This window comes from Sus scrofa, chromosome 2 (genome assembly GCF_054392235.1).
Source record: "Sus scrofa isolate SSC_HxYL_T2T_F1_AM1 chromosome 2, Sscrofa_HxYL_maternal_Yorkshire_Landrace_v2.0, whole genome shotgun sequence".
NCBI classification, from domain to species: Eukaryota; Metazoa; Chordata; class Mammalia; order Artiodactyla; family Suidae; genus Sus; species Sus scrofa.
Genome location: NC_139384.1, coordinates 87,585,067 through 87,593,922, shown reverse-complemented (window position 1 = coordinate 87,593,922; position 8,856 = coordinate 87,585,067).

The following is an 8,856-nucleotide window of genomic DNA, read 5'->3' as shown; positions in this document are numbered from 1 at the left end:
CAGCCAGCCTGGCTGCCCTGGAGTTGTGGCAGAGACTGGACGTTTGGCCGCTGAGCTTTCACCTGCTATTTTCATAACAGATACAGACATGGGTACCAGCCCACCACAGGGTCTCGTTCTGTAGAAAAGCTGGTTTGGAGAGATGCCTGGGGCAGGGGCTCCCTGTTGAGGGGGGCAGCTCTGAAGTGGCATTTTGTGTTACAGCTACTCATTGCCCCCTGGCCCTGGCCCCGTGGCCATCCTGTGCTGTGCATCTGGAGCAGAGAGACTGGGTGTATGGTTTCCTGGGGCAGCCATAGCAAATAACAGCCAACTAGGTGGCTTCAAACAACAGGATTTATCCACCCTGCCCCCCAGTCCTGGAAGTCAGAAAATGAAGAGCAAGGCGAGGCAGGCCGTGTCCCCTCTGGAGGCTCCAGGGCAGTGTTCTCCGAGCCTCTTTCCATGTCCTGGGCTTTACTGGCCTCCCTTGGCTTCTGAACGCATCCGTTCGACCTCTACCTCTGTGGTCATGTGGCATCTCCCATGTGTCTGTGTCCAAATGTCCTTCTTCTTACAAGGACACCAGCCATTGCTTCAGAGCCACTTTCATCCAGGATGATTTCACCTTAATTTGGTGATGCCTGCAAAGATCCCGTTTCCCAGTAAGGTCTAGTTCATGGGTTCTGTTGGGACGTGGACCTACCTAAAAAGCAAAACAATAAAATAAAATTAAATTAAAATTAAAAAAAGAAAGTTCATTGGAAAAAGACCTTCTTCTGTACGGCAGAAATTGGCACAACATTGTACCTCAGCTATAAGCTCAATTGAAAAAATAATAAATTTATTGTGCAATAGGAAAAAAAAAAGAGAAAAAGACCCTTTTTTTTTTTGGTCTTTTTAGGGCCATACCCACAGCATATAGAAGTTCCAGGCTAGGGGTCAAATTGGAGTTGTAGCTGCCTGCCTACACCAGTCACAGCAACGCCAGATCCAAGCTGTGTCTGTGATCTACACCACAGCTCACGGCAGAAATGACATTCTTGAGTTGTTCATAGCTCTGTAAAATTCTAGAAAATTTTTCTTTTCTTTTTTTTTTTTTTTTTTTTATCTTTTGTCTCTTTAGGGCTGCACCCGCAGCATATGGAGGTTCCCAGGCTAGGGGTCTAATCGGAGCTGTAGCCACCGGCCTACACCCAGAGCCACAGCAACACCAGATCCAGGCTGTGTCTGCGACCCACACCACAGCTCACGGCAACGCTGGATCCTTAACCCACTGAGCAAGGCCAGGGATCGAACCCGCATGGTTCCTAGTCGTATTCGTTTCCACTGTGCTACAACGGGAACTCCGAGAAAAATTTTCAAATAAATTTATTTTTAATCTTGGCTTGAGGGAATTCTTTCCAAATCTGCTCTAAAAGCCAGAAGCCATCAAGGAAAAACCTTCAGGAGTTCCCTTGTGATTAAAGATGCAGTGTTGTCACTGCTGTGGCTGGGTCACTGCTGTGGCATAGCTTCAGTCCCTGGCAGAGAATTTTTGTATGCCACAGTACAGCCAAAAAAAAAAAAAAAAAAGAAAAGAAAAGAAAGAAAAAGGAAAAAGAAAAAACTTTCAGTTAAACAACAAGGTCCTACTGTATAGCACAGAGAACTATATTCATTATCCTATGCTAAACCATAATGGAAAAGAATATGAAAATTATATATACATATACATATGTATGTATAAAGAATCACTTTGCTGTACACCTGAAACTCCTACAACATTGCAAATCAACTCTACTTTGATTTAAAAAGAAAAAGAGGGGTTCCCGTCGTGGCTCAGTGGTTAACAAATCCGACTAGGAACCAAGAGTTTGCGGATTCGATTCCTGCCCTTGCTCAGTGGGTTAAGGATCTGGCGTTGCTGTGAGCTGTGGTGTAGGTCACAGATGTGGCTCAGATCCTGCATTGCTGTGGTCCTGGTGTAGGCCAGTGGCTACAGCTCCGATTCAACCCCTAGCCTGGGAACCTCCATATGTCACGGGAGCAGCCCTAGAAAAGGCAAAATAAGTAAATAAATAAATAAATAAATAAACAGAAAAAAAAAACAAAACCCTGCAGAGATCTGATCACTAGACATTTAAAACAATTTTTATTTAAGTTTTTATTTTTTAATGATTTTTATTTTTTCCATTACTGTTGGTTTACAGTGTTCTGTCCATTTTCTACCATACGGCAAAGTGACCCAGTCACACATACATATATACATTCTTTTTCTCACATTATTCTCCATCTTGTTCCATCACAAGTGACTAGATATAGTTTCCAGTGTCATACAGCAGGATCTCATTGCTGATCTATTCTAAATGCAATAGTTTGCATCTATTAACCCCAAGGTCCCAGTCCATCCCACTTTATCCCCCATGGAAATTTTTTTTTTATTTAGTTTTTATTTTATGTTGGAGTAGATCTGATTTACAATGTTGAGTTGACCACCTGAATAGTTTAAAACATTACGTATGTGTAACCATTGGGGCACACAATTAATATCCTTAATATAAAAACACCTGCCATGAATGAACAAAGACCAACCCAGGAGAAAATTGGGCAAAGTCTGTGAAAACACAGTTCTCAGAGAATTGTGAAAGGAGAATGCTATTCAGCCCAAGGGCTAAAGAAGTCACTGAAAAGGAGATGCTTTTTCTGTTTTGTTTATTTATTTGTTTGTTTGTTTGGTTTTGGAGAGGGGGGCACATGACTGATAGAGATTAAAACTGGCTCTACTGTACATATCCTTCATACATTATACATATCATATATATTGGCAAAAACACAATTTTTTTAAACCAATGGTCTGTATCATCTGTTTTTAAAGGATTAATGCAGGCTCAGTGAAATACATCTGAGAAAGACAAAGACTGTTCAATCTCACTTCCTTGCGGAATCTGAAACAAAACAGAGCTCACGGAGGCCGAGAATAGATGACTGTCAGGGCGGGGGTGGAGGGAATTGGGTGAAGGGGGTCAAAAAATACAAACTTCCAGTTATGAGATCCGTCACTACAACCGGTTGAGAGGGGTTAACATTGTATCCTGTATCTGCAAGTTGCTGATACAGACCTTGGAAGTTATCACCAGGAAAAATAATTTATAACGAAGTGTGATGGCGGATGTGAGCTGGATTTATGGTGACGATTTATGGTATACAATATACAATATAAACAGTCGTAGACCTGAAATTAGCACAATATATGTCAATTGTATCTCAATTTACAACCAAAAAAAGAAAAAAAAAAGGGCAACAACAAAAAAAGTTTGAGCGCCCTAGAGGGTGCGTGGCCCCACACATTGGCACTGTCTTGAGTCCTGGGCCCAGTGGTTCCGCTTCTAGAAAAGCATGGTCCAAGAGTTGGAGAAATCAGGGGGGGCCTCTGTGTCTGGGGCTGTGTCCCCGCCAGCGACCTAAGAATCCAGGGAAAATGCTTCCCCATGGAGGAATCCCCAGTGGCCACTGTAATTGTGAGTGTCCAGCGATGAGGGATTCTGGGGGGGATGTGTGAGTGTGTATGCGTGTGTATGAGGTAGGGACAGATCACCAAATAGCACATCGAACACTTAGGACGAGACCCAGCAATTGCTGTGTTTATCCCTAGCATTCATCCCAGAGAAATGAAAATTCATGGCCTGCACAAAATCTACACACGAATGTGCAGGGTGGGTTCATTTTCCAAAGCCTGACATGAGAATGGGCCCAGAGGCCCTCAAGAGGTGACCGGCCACACCAGCTGGGATGTTCACACCATGGAATGTCCCTCGGCATGACCCAGAAACAAGCCACGGGGACAGAAGAGGAGTGCAGACCTCTCCCAGGCACTGTGCTGAGTGACTCTACAGAACATTCTCAGGATGACAGAGATGGAGAAAAGTCTGGTGCCTGGGGTGAGACATGGGGGCTGGAGGGAGCTCTGTGGGGACGGAAATGCCCTGTTATCTTGAGTAGGGTCATGGTTACAGGAGTCTGCACCCGAGATACAATAATGCAGCCAGCATGTACAACCCACACACTGCAGATACAAAGAAGTCTGCACACACATGGCCTTTGTGTGTGATTCCTGGTTTGACTTGGGCGGAAAGCTGAAGAGGCGGGTGATGGATACCACAGGCCTTTTGCTACCATCTTTACAGGTTCCTGGGACTCTGTCATGATGTCCAAATAAGAAGTTAAAAAAAAAAATTAAAGTGGCATAAAAAATATGATCCCCGTGGAAAAACACAGACTCCCTGACAGGATGCTCATGGATGCCCGTCTGGGGGGAGTGTCGCCTTTTTCCCTTCTTTGAATGTTCAAAAACTGTTCCGCAAGGATATATTTTTACCGGGCCCCACCACCCAGAAAAAGCTGTTCTTAATTTTGGGAAAATTGGCTCTATTTTCTACAGACGTAGGTATCATGCCCTTGGGCGCCTGGATGAAAGGATGGTGGCCATCATGATCTGTGGTCCCCGCAGCCCCGACACTCTGTGATTTTACAGTTGTCACCATGTCCCAGAAGAGGGTCACAGAAGGGCAGCGGTAACCCCTGCTCCAACAGGGAATTAGTGTCAGCGCCGGGCTGGGGTGTGAGGCCGGCTCCGGGATGCCTGCCCTTTGGCCTCAGCCAGGCTGACCCTAGGTCTCCCTATGGCTTGATGCCCATTAGATACTCCTTGTCTTCTGACTGGTTGTGACAAAAGGACACGAGCATTGTAGAAGGTGTGAAAAGCTCAGAAAGTCACTCCAAACCGAACCATACACTCTTACCTGAAGGTCCCCGCCCAGGACCCATGCTGGCACCCAGGAATCCCCTCACTGTGTCCGGATGTGTCCAAGCGCCTGTGGGCACACGCTCACCCACTTTTCTCTTCCCAACTGGAGGTGTTTTGCCTGCGGATTTGCAACCCATTTGCCACTTAAGAGTGTTTCACCATCACGGCCTTTTTCCCATGCGGATGTTTCTTTGGGGGGAGAATTTTTGGCAGCTGCACCGTCTTCCTTCTCATCAGGGCCATGGTTTCATGCTTTCTGGGGCTTCTCCCATGGGGTAGACCTCCCCCTCCCCCGCCGGCTCTGGACAGATGTCACCTAATTGCTGTCTAGGAGGACGGCTCGGTCTGCACGGCTGCCGGCCGTGGGAGGACGGGAGAGCCCTGCCTGGCAAGCTCAGGGCGGACCTCCTGTAAATCTTGGCTGATTTCAAAGGCCCCAGAGGTAGGTGGTTACTTGAACTTATGCGGGATCATGGGCGATGGGGCTCCTTTTTCATCCTCTGGGTATTTTTAGTGATTGTGTGTCTTCTGACACCTGCTGCCCTGTCTGCCCCGTTTCATTTTCTCCTCCGGAGTCCTTGTCTCCCTCCGGCTGGAGCTGAGCCTTCTGGTCCTGCTTGGACGGAGGGCAGGAGGCAAGGAGGTGTGGCAGTGCTGAGCCGTGTGCTCTGGTGTGGCGGAAGCGACATCGCACGTTCCGTATCCTTTCTGCTAGACCCAGGATGACTATAGACCCCGTGGGCAGAGATGGCTGGTGTCTGGAGGGGACAAATGACTGGGGGGCACAAGTTGGCTGACCGCCCCATCCCCTGCTCAGGACGCCCCATGCAGGCTGGAGAGCCACCTGCCACCACTCCCACCTGGGCTACCTGCCCACTCCTTTCGGGCAGGATTTCCACATCTTGTTCTGAATTTTCTTCCTTTGGTTCCAGGCAGAATGCCGATTCCTTTACCGTTCTGGAAAATTTCCTGCAGATTATATTTGAGTCTTCCTAGAACACCCCCACAGTGACCCACAGTGGGCAGGCAGAGCCTCCTAGCTGGTGCTGCCGGAGGCCAGATCTTTGGTGGGATGAGAGGGGCTGAGGTGGGTGGAGTGTTGCAGGGGGAAACCTGCTGTGGCTCAGTTTGTGGCAGGACAGGGGGGCATGCCGAGAGGCCGCCTCTGCACCTGAGATGCCTCTGGCCCGGTGGGACCCCAGGAGTCCTGCTGGGGGCTGGGCAGCCAAGGAAGGGAGGTGGGGGCACAGGGGGCCCCTGAGCCCTCCCACGGGGTCTGGTTCTCTCCAAATCAGGCGGACACGGCTGCAGAAAGCCGCGGCCCGTAGCGCTGCGAGGCGCCAGGTGCACAATGCGGGCTGTCGACCCGAGTTTTCTGCCACCCCTGCCTGCTGTCTGCATCCCCGAGCGTCTGTGGAAACCAGGGGCTGAGAGCCCTTCCAGGCAGGCCGCCTTTGTCCCTGTTCTGTGCGTTCCTCAGGGAGACAATAGGGGACACCTTCCTTTCCACCCTCTGGACAAGGCGGGTGACAGCTCTCTGCTGACAGCGGTCACGGTCGGATCCTTGGTGTCCCAGCAGTTGAGGGCTCTCTGGGGAGAGGCAGGAGGGGCAGCAGCTCTGGCCACAGTCCTGCCCAGTAGCACCCTGATCCGTGACCGCCCGTGTGTTTCCCATGGGGGCCCGAGGTCTCCCTTCATGACCAGTGTGGGGGACATGCAGGCATTAACCAGCCGTGAGAGGAGCTGGCTGGTGGCAGAGGTGGGCTTGGGCTGAAGGCAGGGGCTGGAAACATGGCTGATTATCTGGCCATCAAGGATCAAGCCTGACGGGTGGGAGGGGTTTCTGGAACCCCCAGCCCAGCTCAGGCCAACCCTTTGGAGCTGCCTGGTACACACCTAGAGAGAGCACAGCATTCCGCCAACTGGAAATGGTGCCGAAAAGAAATGAGGGCAGATCCAACTTTCCAGACGCACAGCAGTGATGACTACAGAGCTACTTTTTTTTTTTTTTAAGTAAGAAACCCGCTGGCCCCCATCAGCCCTTTCTGGAAGTTCCCAGGATTTGCACATTTCCAACTGGTGCTTGAAGCAGAACCCAGGAGGCCTCCCCTGCAGGTGCTGCTCTTCCTCCCTGACCTCCAGGAGAGGCCTGGTGGCGTGGGGAACCACAGCTCCGTGTGTTGGCCTCGGCCCCCTGCTAAAAACCTGTAATGGTTACACAGAGCCCAATTCCATGAATAAAACACGAGGCCAGCGCTGGCGTTTCCTCTCCTACGGTGACTGCATAATCAGTGCAAAACCGCAGGGGCGCAGCAGGCTGTGTGCTGAGGCTGCCGCACCCAGCGACAGTCAACGATTCATACCAGCAGCTTCTGGCCTTGCCGGTGTCCCAGCCCTGGTGCACCTTCAGGGACGAGGTCCTCAATGAGCATTAGGTACTGGACCCCTCCCCGCACCTCCCACCCCTGCCAGGCTACACCCCTTCCTCAGGATGGTCTGTATTTTGCAGGACTGGGGCTGTGTACGGGTTAGGGGTTGAGGGGAGAAGCTAGATGGCTGGGCCTGGCTTGAAAACGTGATGGATTTCTGGGCAGAGAGGAGGCTGTTCCCATGGAAAGGGGGGTCGCTGTCTCCGTGAAGCCCTGGGCGGGGTGTCATAGCCCCACCTGTGAAGAATGTCCTCCAATTGGCAAAGCAGGTCCCGTTGGTGCCCTGGCTGATGAGACAGATTCTTCCCCTGAAGTGGTCCCTGAAGTTCTTTTTTAAAATTGAAGAAGTGAAATTTGCTTTCCAGAGCTGTAGCTAGCTGAACATTTATTGTTTCTTTTCTGTAGGTAGCTTCATTTGTGCCATATTTTAGATTTTATATATAAGTGATCTCATATAGCATTTGTCTTTCTCTTTCTAACTTAGTGTGAGAATCTCTAGTTGCATCCATGTTCCTGCAAATGGTATTATTTTGTTCCTTAAGGCTGAGTAGTGTTCCATTGTGTATATATACCTCATCTTTTTTTTTTTTTTTCCTTTTTTCAAGGCTGCACCCACGGCAGGCTAGGGAACGAATCGGAGCTGTAGTTGCCGGCCTACACCACAGCCACAGCAACGCAGGATCCAAGCCGAGTCTGTGACCTACACCATAGCTCGCTGCAACGCCAGATCCTTTACCCACTGAAAGAGGCCAGGGATTGAACCCATGTCCTCATGGATGCTAGTCAGGTTTGTTAACCGCTAAGCCATAACGGGAACTCCTATACCACATCTTCTTAATCCATTCATCTGTCAATGGACACTTAGGTGGTTGCCATGTCTTGGCTACTGTGAATAATGCTACAGTGAACATAGGGGTGCATGTAAGTTTTTAAGTTAGAGTTTTGTCCAGATATATGCCCAGGAGTGGGGTTGCTGAATCATATGGTAGTTCTACATTTTGTTTTCTGAGGAAACTCCATACTGTTTTCCATGGTGGTTGTACCAATTTAGAAAGTAACTTTTGGAGTTCCCGTCGTGAAGCAGTGGTTAACAAATCCAACTAGGAACCATGGGGCTTCGGGTTTGGTCCCTGGCCTTGCTCAGTGGGTTAAGGATCCGGCATTGCCGTGAGCTGTGGTGTAGGTTGCAGACGCGGCTCAGATCCCGTGTTGCTGTGGCTCTGGCGTAGGCTGGTGGCTACAGCTCCTATTAGACCCCTAGTCTGGGAACCTCCATATGCCGCGGAAGCAGCCCAAGAAATGGCGAAAAGACAAAAAGACAAAAAAAAAAAAAGAAAGTAACTTTTATTTTATTTATTTTATTTTTTTAAGTGCTGCACCTGCGACACATGGAAGTTTCCAGGCTAGGGGTCAAATTGAAACTGTAGCTGCTGGCTCATGCTACAGCCACAGCCAATGCCAGATCTGAGCCAAGTGTGAGTCTTACACCACAGCTCACAGCAACTTCAGATCCTTAACCCGCTGAGCAGAGCTAAGGATGGAAACCACGTTCTCATGGATACTAGTTGGGTTTTTTACTGCTGAACCACAAAGGGAACTCCAGAAAGTAACCATTTTAAAGTGAACAATTCAGTGAATGCATTTAGTACATTCATGGTGTTG